This window comes from Antechinus flavipes, chromosome 3, assembly GCF_016432865.1.
Source record: "Antechinus flavipes isolate AdamAnt ecotype Samford, QLD, Australia chromosome 3, AdamAnt_v2, whole genome shotgun sequence".
In the NCBI taxonomy this organism is placed as follows: Eukaryota; Metazoa; Chordata; class Mammalia; order Dasyuromorphia; family Dasyuridae; genus Antechinus; species Antechinus flavipes.
Window position 1 is genome coordinate 179,225,580 of NC_067400.1, and position 18,783 is coordinate 179,244,362.

General features: G+C 37.3%; 1 long non-coding RNA gene across 3 annotated transcripts; it reads left to right on the top strand.

Moving 5' to 3' along the window:
• The first annotated feature begins 4,184 nt into the window (after nt 1-4,184).
• Nucleotides 4,185-17,375, top strand: LOC127553535 (uncharacterized). 3 transcript variants are annotated; one of them, XR_007951766.1, is made up of 6 exons: nt 4,185-4,282; nt 9,169-9,406; nt 9,867-9,943; nt 12,649-12,835; nt 14,811-14,862; nt 15,433-17,375. It is a non-coding gene; the product is annotated as an uncharacterized LOC127553535 (long non-coding RNA). The 3 variants fall into 3 exon arrangements; XR_007951764.1 differs by having other exon boundaries at nt 14,811-17,375; XR_007951765.1 differs by lacking the exon at nt 14,811-14,862.
• The last annotated feature ends 1,408 nt before the right edge of the window (nt 17,376-18,783 follow it).

The window sequence follows — 18,783 nt, forward strand, 5'->3', positions numbered from 1 at the left end:
GTGAGTCATCTTAAATAGTCAAAGCAAATCCAACAATGCATTTTTGTTTTGACTTAAATTTATTTGACTAAATTGGATAATATTTTCTTGACCTTTTGAATCAAGTCTATTGAGTATCCAACATACTTAGCCGATCAATCCTTTGGACTGACCTACTAATAAATCAACTAGTTAATAGCACTTGCCATATTTTCTGGAATTATCTTTGTCCAAGCACCCAAAGCCACTTTTCTCTTGAAAAGATAGTTTCTCAGGAAACTAGATGGTGCAGTGGATAGAGCATTGATCCTGGAAGGAAGAGGATCTGAGTTCAAATCTGGTCTCAGATACTTAATATTCCTTAGCTGTGTGATCCTGGCTAAGTCACTTAACCCTATTTTCCTAGCCAAGAACGAAAAATAAAAGAAATGTTTATGGGGCAGATAGATGGAGCAGTAGATAGAGCACCAGCCCTGAAGTCCTCCTGAATTAAAATCTGACTTCAGACACTTAACATTCCCTAGCTGTGTGACCCTGAGCAAATCATTTAATTCCAATTGCCTCATAAAAGGAAAAAAAAAAGAAAGCTTCTTAGTTTTAGTTGTTCCACTGCAATGAAAGATAGTGTAGGGGACAAAGGATGATCCTTATGAGGGAAAAGTCATCTGTGACTTTGAAGAGCAGAGAAACTAGGTAAGTGATCTTAGCATCATAGAATGAGTCTGCTAGAAGACACTTAAATCCAAACTCCTTATTTTATTATTGTACAAACTAAAGTATGTTTAGGTTGGAATGAAAACTGAAGGTGTAGAGAGGTGACTTGTCTAACTTTAAATATCTGGTTAATAGTGGTAATTTGTATGGCATCAAGACATGAAATATAAAAGTCTTTGAAGAAATTAAAATTAACATTACAGAGTAATAAAAAAAAAAGGCCATTGTAGGTGTGCACAGGTTGCAGCATATAAACCAGTGAGCAACTCTGAAAAACAAGTATAAAAGATTTCATAAAGGAGTTGTATGATAAAAAAGAAAATGGAATGGTCACATGATAAGGGTGTTGAGATGTCAGAAGGATAGCCTTAGTGCCCCAAGTGACATTCTTTTGATGTCTGGAGAAAGTGAGAAAAGCCCCCAAGTATGGGAAGTCATGAACAAGAGTCATAAAGACTTGGCAGAAATTGATGAATTGTCAAGTATATTATTGAAAGGAACATCCAAATTGATGAGATCACATGTGAGTATTCAAGTACTTCATTCAGTAGCCAAGCCAGGACTAGAACCCAGGCTCCTGACACCATTTTCCATAGTTTTATGTTTTTTAAGTTGCCATGACTTTGCCAGGAATCTCCACAGAAGCTGATAGCTTTGTTGACTTTGGTTTAACCTGAATCTTATTTTTATCTATACACATTGTATAATGTAAGGCTGTATAAATGAGGGATCTGTTTGTAAGTAACCTTTATCATCAGGTGATGAATCAAATTGTAAACAATTCAAATGAGGAACAAAATTAATCTGAGAACTATGTGTTTATCTGAAAGACATTTTACAGGTTAACTGTGAAAGTACATTCTTTGACTACAACCCATGACAGGGTCATTCTGAGGGAGAACTAATCACTTAGTAAACAGAGAAAAGTGTGATGCGTATGCTTAATAAGCCATTATAGAAAGAAAAGCATACTCCTACCTTCAAGCAATATCCTCAAAGGATGAATGGCTTGGATCCAAGCACTAGATAAAAATATTTATGCATTATACATAAATACACATGTGTGTTATGTGAACATATACATATGTGTATATACAGGCATGTATACGCACATACTACAGAACCTTTTGCTCTCAACTCTTTCATATAGAGGGAGCACCAAATGGAGGTGAACACACATATGATATAAATAAATGTGATACATAAATATGTATGATAATACATAAATAAGTATGATAATACTAGTGATATATTTAAGGGGGCAGGAAATTTTGAGATTAAAAAAAATTGAGCTATAAGCCATATGAACTATAAGGATTCTGATTTAACCTTCTTTCTTGAGTACATTTTTTTTGCTTTGTTGGATATTCCCTTTGGAATGGAGTCAAACTCAGTATGGCCAAAAATGAAGGTATTCATTTTCCCCTTCAAAGTTATCATTTCTTCCGATTTCTATTTTGTTATTTTCTATAGTACTACCATCCTTCCAGTCTTAAAAACTTTGAGCCATTTGTTATTCTTCCCTCTCTAACCCCCAATTTATTATATACGTGTTTGCTTAGGGCTTTCCTTTGCCCTGTATCACAGTACCCTAGTTACCTATGAGCACATCATATTCCACCCCCAATTAAATCTGAAATTCCTAGAGCACAAAAACCATGGTACAACTTTCATTCTAGCATTCCATTTCTAATATCTAACACAATGTCTTTCTTATGATAGGAAAGTTAATAAATATTGAATTGGGTGGAATAGAGTTGAAACAGAAACAAAAATTAAAGGGGAGGACTAAACTCACACTCAGCTGAGCTACTTGGTATAACATCCAATAATGTCCTTCCCAAAGAGCTTTTCAATCCATTTTCCCCTGTTTGTACTTAGCCCTAAGGATCTGAACTACCAGAGGGCTTTAATGTTTCAGTGAATGGCAAAACTGGCCTTGTCAAAGAAGGGATAGTCACAGTCTGCCAAGACTGGTTGCTCTGGATTTTCTCATCTTGTCTTGGTTTCATGCCAATTCTTCTTTGAGATGAAAGAAACAGTGTGGTTCAGTGGGCTGTGTAACAAACTCAGGACCAAGAATTCTAACCAGGGCTTTGATACCACTGTAGTACTGGTTCTATGGAGTGGTTATTTAAAACTTTGAACCTTTTATTAAAGCTTCTGTGCCTTAGTACATTCCTCTGAAAAGAGGGACTAACAATACCATTTTAACTCACCAGATAACAGTAAGGGATGGCTAGCAAAAGTGACAATAAAGCACACTGAAAACAGAACAGCTAGCTATTAACTAATGCTAACATGAAATTACCTCTCTACTCCTCAAGAGAGAAATAGGACTGTGGTAAACCAGTGGAGAAACAGCATGGTCCTTAAACTACTTAAAATAGGGAGTGGTCAGGGCATCCTGGAGGCTGGTTACTGCTTGTCTCTTGATCCCTAGGGAAAGGATTTTATTATTCTACTTTAAACACACCATTAAAAAAACCTCTTTTTTCCAGGAACCACCTTGACTACCCACATCTGGGGAACTCTTTTCCCTTTCTGCCAAATATAAATTTGTATGGGAAAAATCCAAATGAAGAAAAATGGACAGTGTTCTCTGCTCTATATTTTGATGAGAATATTACACCTCTCAGAAGGACTAAAATCTAGATTCTCCTAGTAATGGGGGTTTGTTCCAGTATTTGGTGGAACATAAAAAACAAGTATTTTGCCTCAACTGGGCATTAGTACTCAACCAGTAGCCTTAAGACTTTGATTCTAGTCTGTATTCAGCTGCTAAATAGTTATAGTAACCTTGATCAAATCATAAGATCATAGATGGAGAATTAGGAAGGTCTTTAGTAAGCTTCTGGTAAAATAAGGAAGTTGCACCTGGGTAACATCTCAGATTCTTCTTCCCAATTTGGACATTCTCAAGTTCTTTAATTCCAATGTGTTTCCCTATTTGAAAGTAACCTTTTGGACCAGTGACAAATTCTGCTTGCTGAATTTTAAGGGATTATATTACTATAGAAAATAAAACAAAATTGCCTACAGTTTTTACTGCCAGTTTAGAAGTTTAAGTCCTTACGATTTGTTAAGGTAAAAGAAACACCCTTCCTACAATGTCCTTCTTCCTCTCACCACAATCAACAGGCAGCAAACTCAGATAAGACACAGAAGTTTGGCTTCAGTAATCTTAAAATGTGGAAGAAGCACAAAACCCAAAGGAAGGAACAATTGACTCAAGGAAATAGGAATTTTTAAAATTAATTATTAAAAAAACCCAATAGTCTTTCTATCCAGGGGGCAGAATAGGAAGCACATATTTCTCTTGGATGCTGGCAGCTAGCATCTCTAATCTCCTCAGTTCCAAGTCTTCCCCTTTGATCTCCAGCTGAGTGAGGATCCTGTTGAACCTGATTTTAGCAGATTCAGCTTACCAGATCTCAAGGATATCTAAAGGAAAGGACAATTGTTCTTAATGCTGCTCATTGCCAGTCTGAAAAATATTTCTCCACCTTCATCACTGCCAGCCCAGCACACCAGACTTGCTCCCACATCCCTTTTGAGGAGAGAATAGTCCTTGGAATTTTGAAGACAGGTAATACATGTTTCTGTGGTAGAGAATGGTATATATTTCCCTCCTGATTAGAGAATAATGTATCCTTGTCTAGTCAATCACACTCTATCTATAATGCAGTCTATCTCTAGGATGTCACAGAATGTTATGTCAAGCCATGCTACAAGCAGCACACAAGTCGAAATAGATTCCTCTGGGACACATACCTCTACTCCAGCTGGAAACATAATGCCTTTTCATTCCGCACTCCGCGGTCCTCCCCCTCCCCCCATCATTTTGGACGTTTTCTGTACTTGATAACAAGAACCCTAGGTCCAACTGGGTGAAGTAGCCAATAGTACATTATAAATGTGTGTTTATGTTGCAGGGGGCAGGGAGATGCAGAGGAAAGACAGAATGGAAGAGAGGAAAAGTAGGATGTGTGGAGGCTCAGGGAGATAGGTAGAAAACCGAACTGAGAGTAGGGGGAGGAGAAGGGGGAGGAAGAAGAAGGGGATGGAGAGGAGGAAAAGGAAAGGAAGGAAGAAGAGGAGGAGACGATATGGAAGAATGGATTCTTGTTCTCATTTTAGAGATTCAGGAGAGAGCTGCTGTCAAATGAAAGGATGGAGAAAGAAAAGAATTAATAGAGACACATTCTGTTGGCTTGCTGAGCTCTGCCAGTTTTCTCATTCCTTAGCCTCTGGCCAGAGCACCATGCCAGGGACCCAGCAAAGTTGCTGTTATAGAAAAAGAAAGTTTTCTTCCTACTAGGCTTCCTATCTGCTTCCCATTCCTGATCCACCTAGAAAAACGGACAAAACCAGCCAAAGCAAGGAGAGGCTCAGTGACACATATCAGTCCCCCTCCCCCCAAGTCTGGGAAATGCCAGAAGATTTCTGGCCACAAGGACTAAACGAATTATACCTATATGCATGTGCACCAAAAGCTATATATTTGCCAAGGTGCCACTGTACATCAGAATTGATCATAATGAAGGATCACTGTACTATGCCAACAAAAACAGAAAAGACAGTTCCATTTCCTTCTTTCTTCTTCCCTTCCCCTCTCTTCTCCTTATCCTTTTCCTTCTTACCCTTTCTTCCTTTCCTTCCTTTCCTTCAAAAAAGTAGCAGCCATTTCAGAAAAGAAGGCACTTTGGCTAATTATTGACTGTAAATTCTTTCTGAAGACTTGTTTTCCTTTCACCTCTGAGAGGGAAGCGATACATTCTCTTTCACTTATTCTTGCCAAGGTCAATAAATATTGGAACAATCCATTCTTGATAAATTTGTTTTGGGACTCAAATTGTACAGGATCTCCTAGGATATTTGGTCCTCTTGTTTATTTCTATCTTGGTATCTAAACGTATTATCTTTCTAGATAAATTTTGGAGAGAGGGAGGAGATAGGGACATTAACCCTCCATTGACACTGTGAGGAAGAAGAACTTTTATAAATAAGAACCCCAAATTTAGAGTTTTCTAACTTTAAACCCTAGGTTTATCATCTTCATTCTGAAGTTTTGTTGTAAAATTTCATCTCATTCAAACTTTAGATGACTACCAAATTGTAGGACTAAAACTATAAAGACAAAGTAGAATAAAGAATGGAAATAATTACTGTCTAAATTGAAAGGAAAGATTCCACTGCTTATTTAGATAAGGGAGAAAAACATTATAAAGCCTATCTTTATAAAGCCTATCTAGATCATCATCATTATTATTATTTCCTCTATCTTTATGTGTAAGTCCTCCACTAAAGTACTACTCTCATACTTCTTGTTCATAAGAGGTAACTTATGTATGCATATCTTTATGCACACTTACACATGTATATGTATATATTTATGTGTACAAAACACGTGTGTATATTATATTCACCACACTAGACTCTCAAAGGGAAGTGAGCAAAAAGCCAAAAAAAGAAATGGTCCCTGAACTTACATGTGTGTGTGTATAAGATTTAAATTCTATACATAAATAAATATGAGAAGGGAGGATGTAATGACTGGTCATATCAGAGAAATATTCTCTTTGGCTATACATTTGGACCAACTACTGGCAAATCATATCAATATGAAAAGGCTTGGGGTATTGATCAGGGATAACCTGTATTTCTATCATCCAAGGGTGACTTTAAAGAAATTTCACTGAAATTCTTTCTTCTTTCAGTAGAAGAAATACCCATGATCAGGGTGCCACCTAGCAGAGTGCTTTGAAATTTTATATCCTTAACGTTCTCAAGGACTTTGTTCTCAATTATCTCTATATATTTTTTAGTTCTATGGAACTTTAATATTTATTGTTTCACCTGATTCTCAAAACAACTCTGTAAAGTAGAGAGAATGAATGTTGCCATCCCCATTCTACAGATGAGGAAGGAGGGTGACTCTGAAATCACAAGATTTGTTGTCATTCAGAGAGTTATCCAAAGCTAGGTCTTCTGATTCTATCTTGGGCTTTTAAAAATTCAGTAAAATTCACCAAGAATTTGGATTGGAATCCACCACTGAGTTCGACAGTCCAGACTCATAATTTCAAATAATCTGTATCACTAATTTAATTAAACAAGGTAAAATTTCCACAACTAACCCCAATGGTCAGTACTATTTCTTTTGACTTCTGTAATCTTCACTTTGGAAAAAGAAATTGCTCCATTTCAGTTTACTTAATTCCAAAGAAAAAGTTGCAGGCCAGGAATCTAGGATTGGGACAGAACCCTTTCCTTTCCTTTTAGAATTTTTACTCTTTTCTTGATGCATTTGGGTCTTCCTTTCTAAATATAAAAAGTCTCCTAAAACTCAATTGTCAAGAAAACTCCTGGATATTAATCTCACTAAAACTAAAGGATCCATAGGAACAGTGACAAGAAAACTCTCAGGGAAAACCTCTCCTTCCCTTCTCTCCATTTTTCTATGATTCCCTGAGTTAGAGACAATGCTTGCTGTAAGAAAGGTTCAAGCTTTCCACACATAAACTACCTTTCCTCCCCATCCCAGTACCACTCCACACAATTTCAAGATTTCATTCTTTTTCAAATAGTAGGACAATGATCAAGTCTGATAGAACTCAGAGCCCTAAGAATTTGGGAGGAGATTCAGAATTGTAGAAAGATCCCTAAATTAGGCACGAGGAAACCTGCTTCCTCACTTTGTGACCTTGTACAAGCTACCTAACATTTCTGAATTTTAGGTGCCTTACCTGTAAAATGGGGGTACTAACAATAATGTTTATAACACCTATTTTACGGGGGCATTTTGAGAAAACTGCTTTGTAAACCTCAAGTGTGTTATATATAAATAGAATTATCTTCTTTCCCTGAGCCCAAGGTATCTTTCAGTCTCATTAAATTATGAAATTCTCTCTCACTCTCTTTTCCCCATCTTTTTTCGTAATAGAAGGGAACAATTACTTAGACAATATTCAGAGAGTAATAGCTTTATAATGTACCTTCTGGATTTGGGGAAATAAATATACCCAGAAAGTTGAGTTTACTTTTCATCCCAACCCAGCAAATAACTTTAACATCAGAATCCCATTAAGATTTAATCCTGTTTCCTTCTAGAAGGTACAAGATTGTTGTTAATTTGCTTCCAGATAGTTCTGAAAGTAGAAGCAAGTGTCTTTTAAAGAAAAGAAAGGTAACAGGTGAGAAACCCCAAGAATATTCTGAAATAGTTTTTGAAAGGGTCTTACTATCACATAATAATTTTGCATAGATATCTACATTCCAATGACTCCAGAGAATGATTTACAAAGTGTCAGTATAAAAGGGAAAGGGCGAAGTGGAGGAACACAAGGGGAGATAACCCTTCTATTAATTAGTCATATCCTCTATGGAGCATAAAGATTTTTGCTGCTTCCGTTAGATGGCGCTAAAGACTTTGCAACCACTTGTAAAAAAATGTGTTTTTACACAAACACAAAAGTCCGAAACAAAAAGAAATGACATACAAAAGGAGAAGACTTGGAATGGGGGAGGGGATGCATATTAGCACATGTAAAATCGATAGTATTAAAATATAAAACAAAATATAGTATTGAAAAATATGATTAAAATGGTGAAGGAAGAAGAGAAGCCCTCAAACAAGAAGGTCCACATTCAGTTTAAATTCTATGGTGCTAACTTTTCTCTTCTCTTCTCTTCTCTTCTCTTCTCTTCTCTTCTCTTCTCTTCTCTTCTCTTCTCTTCTCTTCTCTTCTCTTCTCTTCTCTTCTCTTCTCTCTTCTCTTCTCTTCTCTTCTCTTCTCTTCTCTTCTCTTTTCTCTTCTTTCCTTTTTTTCTGTATTACTCCTCCTCCTCCTTTTTCCTTCCTCCTCTCCCTCCCCTTGTCCTTTCCTCCCCCTCCCCTCTCCTCCTCCCCTCCCTTGCCTCCCTCTTCTTCTTCCAGTCTTTTTCAAGTTATGCTAAAATTAGTTTCTCTTCTAAACCTGGAAGAGAGCACAAGAGATCCTGGAACAAAAAGGATCCAGAATTTCCAGGCCTAGAAAAGAGTAACTTTCCTAACTATAAAATGTGTTCTTATCGGAAGCAAAAATAAATGACATACAAAGGGACATCCCTAGGGACACCTGCCATGTCAGAGCAGCAGGTTTCAGGAAACTTGTATTCGTCTAACCGTTGAAATATTAAGGAGAGAAACTCTGGAGGGGAGAGAAGAGAGATTAATGCTATGAATCAGTTTAGATTCAAACCTCTAAAACAGGACGTGTTATGAAAGCCTTTTCAATCCTGAATTACTTTCTAAGAAAATGTTTTTAAAGGAACGTGCTAGTATAGTTTCTTTGTGCATTTGAAAAGTTGATTTTGTTATCTTAAGCTCTAGACTCCGAGAGTGTTTTCAAGTTTTTCAGGACTGTACAACGTTGCAGACAAAAGTAATGATACTTATATAAATTCAAATCGCTTTTCGGGTTTTCCTCCTAGGTCTGTGGTGTATGTGGGAGAATAGTAACTATTTCACTAAGCAATCTTCTAAAGTGTCCCCCAACACACCTAAAGTTCCAAACCTTCTCGGATTCAAACTGCTTCCCCCAGCAACCGGATTCCATCTCTTCAGTTCTATCTGGTGGTCTAGGTGTATGGATTCAAACCTAGGAAAATGGGCCTCAAATACCGGGAGGGGAAAAAAAGTTCCCTTTCTGGCTGTGAACTTTCCCTGTTGGTAAGTTCTCCTTTAAGAAATGAACTGTTCCCTATGAATATTTAATGCTGTTTGTCTGAAGTATCCAGATGACGCGGACTGGAGCCTGCCTTACATACAGGTCCTGAATTATGGTGAAGTAAATCAGCACCCTCTAAACGTACCCACAGCAACGAGTTCTGGTGGCATCTAGTTGCTAATGCTATTAAACATACGTATTCCAAACGAGAGAAAAGAAAAGGTTGGGAGAGGAAGAAAGAGGAGGGGGACGGGGGATTAAAAGGAGGAAGAGGTTGAAGGAAAGGGGGCTGGGGCAGAGGAACCCAGGCTTAGGGGTGAGTAAGATATTTTGTTCATTTCCATAAGAAAGCTGAAATCACAGTTGGAAGCAGGATTTCTTGCCCCAACAGCCCCCTTTCTGCAAGAAGCAGGCTCGCGAGCTCAGAGCCTTAAGTGTGTACTCTTATCTTTGACTGTGTAGATAAAATATGGTTTCATATTTTGCTCAAAATGAGACCGGTTTCCTGTCTGTGTATCGAGTGGAAGAACATCGCAAGGGTAAGTCTAAAGCTTGGGTTAGCTGGAGAAGGAAGGGGGTAGAGGATTTGGAGCTGGGGGTGGAGGAGAGAGAGAGGAGAAGAAGCAGGAGGCTATTTAACTTCCAGATCACTCCTAGACCGAAAGGACACAAATGAATACGAAATAATCGAGTTTAATAAGTAAATGGGGATGGGTTTTCACCACTGTTGAAAAGGGTATGAATGTTCTAGTGACCCTTCCGGAAGAAAAGAGGGAAATGATTATATCAGAAGACTCCCTACCCAGTTGATTTTCAAGGGGGAAGGAGACACCTTCATTGCCCCTTAACTAACCCCCTTCCAGCGAATGAACAAAGTTAACTTTCTTTCTCGATTCCAAATGCGGCTCGGAACTTCTACTTTTGCATTAAGTTACTTTTCAGTATGAACAGCAGACATGAGTCCTCAGTTCTATAGAGTGTGTGTGTGTGTGTGTGTGTGTGTGTGTGTGTGTGTGTGTGTGTCTGTATACTAGGTACTTTATGATTCCATCTGGAGAAATTAAAACCCAGATCTGTAATGTTTATTCTTAGATAGTTTACAAAAAGCGAAAAATGTGTGAGACACATGTCTGCAAATATAACAAAAGTACTTTCCCTTATGCTTAAAAAAAGTTGTATGTAAATGGCATCATTTTACCAACTTTACACCACCTGTACTTTACAGTGAACCTAAATCGGGTTACACAAAAAGCACCAATCAGATCTAGCAAGTAAATGCCAATTATAACTATTAACGAGTTTGTTACCAATAAATTACAGTTAAGGAATCTAAACTTGCCCATAGTAATCAAGAACTTTGTTTTTTAACTCTTTTAAAAATACACCGCTACTAGATTTTTTTAAAAATTACCCCTAAACCCCCTCTCCCAAAAAGAAAGAACTAATGGAGAATATGTTTTTTCATTTCTCCCCAAGAAGCAACTACGGTTAGTGCTGGATTTATTACTTTTTGTAAACTTCATTGCTATTTCGTGTAAATTATGGAAACTTAGTTCCTTGGAGTGTCGGGTTACAAAAACTTGTAATTGACGATATAAGTTACAACATCCCTTCACTCGATTATAAACCCAGGGAATCTTCTTATCCCTTTAGTAACGTCGGAAACTGGGAAGATTTGAACGAAGGAACATATAAGGCTTCAAACATAGCAATTAATCTAGGGAATACTGGGAGGTGGGGAAGAGGAGGGAAAGGGTAAGAAAGTAGAAGAAAGTGCTTGTTTCCCACTCCTCTCCGCCCCCCCCCCCCCCAATGGATTTGGCCAGTCACAAGCCCAGCCTCAGTTAGGCAAATACCCAAAACCAAACCAAACAAAACAAAAAGTGGAGATTGTGAGGAGATCGAAATTGTAAAATCTTCTGTGGTTGCCATCATTCTTTTCTTTCTTTCTCTTTCTTTCTTTCTTTCTCTTTCTTTCTTTCTTTCTTTCTTTCTTTCTTTCTTTCTTTCTTTCTTTCTTTCTTTCTTTCTTTCTTTTCTTTTTTTTCTTTCTTATCGTTCGAGGCTAGGTTTTCCTCCCTTGCTCTTACCTCTTTTTATATCATTAGTGACATACTGATTTTCATTCAAAATACAAGACTGTATGGAGAAACGGGATAGAGGAAAAGAAAAGCGGGAAAGGAGAGTCAGAGAGATGGAGTAAGAGGAAAAAAGTGAAAGAGGGAAAGAAAAGGGGAAGGGGAAGATGAAGACAGAAGAGAGAGGGGAGGAGCGGGGGGAGAGGGAAAGAGAGAGACACATGCCCGCGGGCCGGCGCGCGCGCGCACACACAGAGACAGAAACAGAGACAGAGAGACAGAGACAGACATAGAGACAGAGACAGAGAGAGAGAGAGGCAGAGACACAGAGACAGAGACAGACGCACACAGAGACACACAGAGAGACAGACAGGGACATAGATAAAGAGAGACAGAGACACACATAAATACAGAGATAGAAATACTTGAAAATAGGTTGCCACTGGAAAGGACAGGGCATCTTTTTCTGTGGCTTTCAGCCAGTTACCATGAAGCAGGCTGTGGGCAATTGGGCGTTCAGAGAAAGAGCCGTGGGTCAATAGGGTGGAGGTCACTAATGCTTTTTATTTCATATCTCAGCCTATTCTCAGTGGACTTTTAGGCCATTGTGTGCATTAAAATGATGACTTTACATTCTATCTTATTTTAGAGAATTCTCCCTGCATATCGGCTCCTCTGGTGGAGCTAAGGTAGCAGACATCTAATTCTGATGTATTTCCCATGCTGGTATTGAAGTGCTTAGACTAAGATGGCAGCAAACATGAGTCGCTTGCAAGAAGTGTATTCTTTTACCAGGCAGTGTAAAAGTTCTGACAGTTTCAGAGCCCTAAGTAGTAACCCTATTCCTAAGGCAAAAGGATACAACTTCATCTACCTACTTGCTCTTTGGGTTTATTGTGTGTAGTTTAAAAATTACCGGGAAACAATGAGGAAAGGAGTTCCAGCTTCAGACCAGTGAAAGAGATCCTCTTTCTAAAATGTGGGCAGATATTGATATTGATCAAGGATGATTAGGGAGAAGAAAAAAAAATTCCTCGAAAGAAGGAAGAACAGTTGCATCCTCTATTCAGGAAGAATCCTAGCTCAGATAACTATCACCTATGCCTCACATAACTATAAGTGAGACACCCGATCAGAAAATCAAGTTTATTATAATTTTTTTACAGAATAGCTGCTCCATCCTCAGAAGGTAAGCCCAGCAAGATAGCTTCATTCTATGAAAAACAAAACAAACACCAACAATAACAAAAACCAACAACACCAACAAACAAACAAAAAAAACAGGACCAACAACAATCACAAAAAACCTAATGACCTGCTGCAAATGCACAAGATCATCACAAGCCTGTTCAGGTAGGATCAGAGCAAGCACCCCTATAATGCTATCCATCTCAGAATACTCCTGGCTGCAGAAGTGGGTTGGGATGTTATTATGGACCTGCTAAAATTAGGCTAGGGAAATTTGAAAACAATTTTTATGCTTTTTTTTTCTCTTTCAATGGACCCTAGGCTGACTAAATAGACATCTAAAGAGAAAAAGAAGGAAGAGGATTCCTTTGGTCTTTTTTATCTTTTTTTTTTTTTTTGTCTTGTTCATCCACTTGGATGCCCTCTTTTAAATTATATAAAGAATTGGAAACTGAGAAAAATAAATTACTTTAATTGATGATATGCCACCCCCACCACATGGGCATTAGTAAGCTATTTTTACAAAGTTACTCTTGTGCCATGATTTTCTTCAGGAACCTTCAGAAATAGTGTCTATGGAATTCTTAACAGGCCAGTTTGCTGAGAAACTGAATGCTGACATTTTCTAAGAGTTAAAGATGTCCTTTTTCTTGTCTTACAACTTATTTTTTTAAGCTGACACCTAAACAGTGAACAAAGCTCTCCATCTTATATTTGAAGGCTAATAGTTGGCTGATAGTCCCTCCATAGAAAGACTTTGCTTTTCTCTTTTAAGAACATCTCTCATTCTAAGCTCTTTCCACTCCAACCTTTAGGGACACATAGCCTATACATATTGATTATGGATGGGGGGAAAGTGTCATAAAAAGAGTATGACTTAGTCCAAAGATAACTATAGATAACTTTGGATTAAATTTATACAAACACACACACATATGTATTTATCTTCCAGTCTAGGACACAGACACAGACACACTCAGTTCTAGATAGGAAAAGATTTATTAAAGAGATTTATTTATACATAATTATGTGTGTGTACATATACACACGTGTTTGTATGTGTGTATGTGTCTTAGAAAAGAAAACATTTTTTCTTTACCTTACATTTCTCTATGCCAGAATTGGACTTCTAATTTCATGAAAGTCTTTTCAGTTCCCACTTTTTCTCATAGCTTTTTTTTTTTTTAATAGTTAAGATAGCTAATAACAATAGCTAGCATTTATATGGTGACAAGGTTTGCAAAGTGCTTTATATATGTTATCTCATTTGATCTTCACAACTATCTGGTGAGGTAAGTGCTATTATTACCCCCATTATGGAGATGAGCAAATTGAAACCGATCTGTAGGTTAAATGATTTTCTTGGATCACACTGCTAGTAAGTATGCAGGGAAGGATTGGGACTCAGACCTTGAATCTAATATCAGCAACTCTTCCTACATTCCCCTCAGAGAGATATTTTAGTTGGAGAACATGGAGAAAATTAACTTCCCTTCTTTGGACCAGGATACTTGACAAGATATAACTACATTATGCAACACAAATTGTAATGAATAGAGCAGCCAACAATCCCTCTTATTTGCATTTAACTGGTATCACTTAGAGCCTTTCTAATAGTAGGATAGTCACAGGGTGACTCATTTAAAATTTTTCTTATATTTCAGAAAGGGTAGTATAATATAGGTCTGAGCAAATGCTCCTGACCAGACAGACTTCTAGGATTAAAGCTTCATTCTAACTTTGTTCCCATAAAACTTTCCCTGGGGAATTTTGAGATGGTACATAAGAGAAAGGCAAAGCAATCCAGTTTTACATTTCTAGAAAGTAGGAAACATTATCATTCGTTAGCTTAAAATTTAAAAGCTTGAATGATCTTTTTTTGTAACAATGTTTTGTTTTTGTGGTTGATCATTTTTTGAAGTAACCCCCTTATCCCACCTCCTTCAGTGGTCTTGGCCTGTCTCACTTTGCTCAAATGCACATAAAGAATGATTTGGAGATTCAGGTCAAGATTAATAAGATAGTACTCATTAGGAACTTCAATTCTACTCCTGAAATCTATCCCTAACCTATCTCTCTTCTCTATCATTAGTGTACTACCTGAGACCCTGCTCTAAAAGCATTTTTCCTATTTTCTTAGAGAAAGAGAACAAACGAGAAACCCTGAAAATAAGGATTTGGGGTTTCTTAAGGTAAGGGATGGTTAGAAAATTGTACATCCTGAAGGCACCAAAATCAGAAGAACATAGTTAGTTAGGAGATGACAGACTTTTTTCTTTTTTCTTTTTTTTTTAAAAACATCTTTTAGGTTAGAGCCAAGCATTTCTTTTGATAGATTTCAATGTTTTTCTCAAAGTCTAGACATAGGGTTAGGGGATGAAAGGAGTATAAGTCACGGTCAAAAGCACTCCTGTGTCCTTGTTTCCCATATCTGTTTTTTCTTCTAGAGTGACAAAAATGGGTTGGATTTGGGTGGGAGATATAATAGAGGTTAGGAATTACAAAAAGAATTTAGGTTACTCAAGAAGTTAGGGAAGAGGGGAAAAGGAGATGGCTCTCTGTTGAATCTGCTTCAGATACTTGAGGGCATGTGGGCTTAAAGCTAAGAAAGCTGGGGGTCACATTTCTCATTTAAAACATCCTGCCTATTTAATTTGTAAAGACTACTGTAAATAAAACATCCCCATCCCATTCCCCTTTCTCATGACTTGATTATTAACATCTTTCTCTTTCTTGTTTCTCTCTCTAACCATGATCATTAGGAGAAGTAGCCACACAGGACGTGAAAGAGTCTCAGCAGGGCAAGAAAGTACCAGGGATGGTTAGGGTGGAGCCACTCTGTCTTTGGCATCAGTGCTCCCAGAAAGTATATTTCTGCTTGTAACCTAAAACAAGCCCAAACCTGCTACCTAACTGAAGTCAACTCCGATCAACTTTTACAGTGCTACCACTATCCCCAGCCTGCCTGACAACAAGAATTAGCTTGGAAGCTAAACCAAACCAACACCAGAATCACCAGCTCACATCATGCGATCAGTTTGGAAAGCAGGGATTGGACCCTCTCCTATTTCCCAACAGCCTCACCAAAATGGATAGATTCTTAAAACCCAGCAGATATCAGAGTGCCATTTAAAACCTAGGCACGTTTTTTGGAGCCTAAGGGAACAACTGACTGAATTCAGTGTCTCAGGAATTGGGTATATGCCTGTAAGGTGTGTGATCCTTTAAAGATCTGTGTTACTAGTTTTGCATGAAAGCTTTGTTACAGCTTTGTTAGCGTGCTTGCATTCAGCAATCTTATTCCTACCCCACCCTTTTTCTCCTCTTCTCTAGAAATGCCTGACTGAGTTATTTTGAAGCTCCCCTTTAAATATATTTTATGAGAAAGTTGCATACTGACTATACACCATGGTCTCCTTCCTTTGCTTGTTGCAAGTAAACTGGTTTTTACTCCCAGACTATTAGCTGTGAATAGCTGACTTTCCCTTGACATATATGACTTATGAATGGGACTTCTAGTACATTCACCACTGCTGTTGAATACTTCTCTCTCCACTCCCATGCCCACCCCCACCCTCAGCTCATCCAAGCAATAGTGGAGATAAACAGAAATAACCTGATATAGACAGACATGATAACCTAGCTTGATTTTAAAAGTTTAGCATCTTTTAACAACTAGCAACCAATTTTTAATCATTCCATAAGTTCATTGTTCCAGAAGTTTAAATATGGATTACAAGAGGATACATATTTTTTGGGAGAATTAGGAATGAGTATGATAATTGTAAAATAACTTTGAAACTTGGAAAATAGGTGTCTGAATTAAGAAGTGAATATATATTGATGTTGACTAAGTACACAATAAAATACGCAATTTTCTATAATCTGTAAGATAGCTTCAGCCTATTTCAATTTATTCATTTTCTAGGGCTTTCCTTACCATTGATATAAGGGGAACAAATGCAATGCCTTTTATTAATCCCTCTCTGTTTCTCTCTGTCTCTGTCTCTTACATTTACCACATGCACAGCACACATATCTTCTTAGTTGTTTTTGCTCAGTTGTCCCAAATTATCATATAATATGATTTATAGTTAGGGATATCACGTACAAGTGGGTATCTCCCATTTTAGGCCTTTTCCTCCCTTTGAAGCTATAGTTAAAGCTTGAAAAACAAAAGAGAAAGGTAATTGATATCCTTCTTTGTTCCCCTACCTCCTTAAACTAATAAAGGGAATCTGACAAGGAAAGCTAACAGAAACATCTGCATTTGTAAATAATACTGACTTCACATCCTCCTAACCTCAGCAATTAAAACAACTACTTATAAACAACAACAACAACAACAACAACAACAAGAACAACAACAACAACAACAACAACATCCAGGATAAAAGTAAAGCTTTAGGCAGATTTGTGCACCTAATTAAGTTTAGGACCAGAGCCCTCCAGTCTCCGAGCTATGTATGAGAAGCTGGATAACTTCATTCTGTCTCTCCCCCTTTTCAAAAGCAACTTCAGGGATATCTTTAGTACCTGTTACAACTTTTCTTTCAGGATGGTTAAAAAAAAAATCCCATATGGAAGAAAGCAAAGTGATTGTATCTAACCAGCTAGCTTTAAGATGTTTTGAAGTTGAAAAGAAAGTTTCTTTGGCCCTTGCTCTGAAAATTTGAATAAATGGAGAACTAATATTCATAAAAAATTTTTTTGACTTTGTTAGTGTGCTAGTGGTACTTTCTGAAGATTACTGATTAGAGTCCATTGTATTTAATTTCTCTCTTTCCCAGATTACCAAACAAAGGGATTCAACATTGGAACCTGGGGGAAAATATAAGAGACATACTATACATTGGGAGGTCTACAGGTTATATTAGGCCATTTATAGAATACAAGAGCACAAATGAACCTTTTGTCCAACACTCAGGCTGTCCCTGTAACAATCTGGGTTGAATAAAGGTGACAGACAGAAGACTGATTTGCCCATCCCATCCCAATTCTGTTTTACTGAGAAATCTTTGAAATGAGTATCTATTCCATTCTCTGAGTCAGGTCCCAGGTGACTAAAAGGGCTAGCCTGTTCTTCAAAGTCCTAGAAGACAAAGAAAATCTGAGTCCACCCAGCATGGTTTTTCATCTGCCTTATTCCTTTTAAATTATTCTTAAAATGATGTTCCTGTTTGATTTTTCTATTGGGAACTCTATGTATTCTGACTTAGCAAGACTGGCAACAGTTAATATTTGTGTATTTTGTAAACATCCCGAAGCTTAGAGCTTCAAAGTCACCAAATTCACCTTAAAGAGTTCCTACACCCTTGATATTAACTTTTAGGAATAGAATTCATAGAAATGAATTTAACCTTCATTATTTCCCACATCCTGTGGGCCCTAATCCCCCAGACCACTCTTATCCTTTCCAGCAAGTGCCAGACCAAAGAAAACTCCTTGAATAACGTGAACCAGTTCAGGGTTATGGGCAAAGAAAGTTCTAATATTTGAGTTCTAAATAATATAACAACAGTTTATGGAGCAAAAACTTCATTCTATGCTGTGTTGTATGTTAATTAATCTTTTTACACTGAAATAACTGAAGAAATGTGATAGACAAATTTTAGCAGACTTCTTAACTACAACATCTTTTAAAAAGTGTACATATATGTACTCATGCAAGTACATGTGCGAGTCTTAATATCCCTAACTACCTAGTCATTTACATTTCAGTTTTATGCATATATACATATACATATACACATTAATATACATACTTTCTAACAAACTTCTGATAGGAAAGATGAGATCCAAATACCAATAATAAATTTTTACCTTCAGAATAGTGTATCTTATAAATCATCTCCCAAAAGAGCATTATTATAGTATAGTATAGTATTACTGTAGTCCACTCTTGTCTCTATTTTTTCTCTCTCTCAAAGTACAATCAAATATAGCCAATGTCCTCTTAAGAACGCTTTTCTCCTCACTCTACAATAAAGCTAATTTTTAAGGCCAATGTTTATTTCTAAAGAGGAAAGAGAAAGATTGAATTAATGAATTACATACATGGAATGTTTGCTCTGTCCAGGATAATTTTATTTGTAAATAAATGGTTTCTGCTT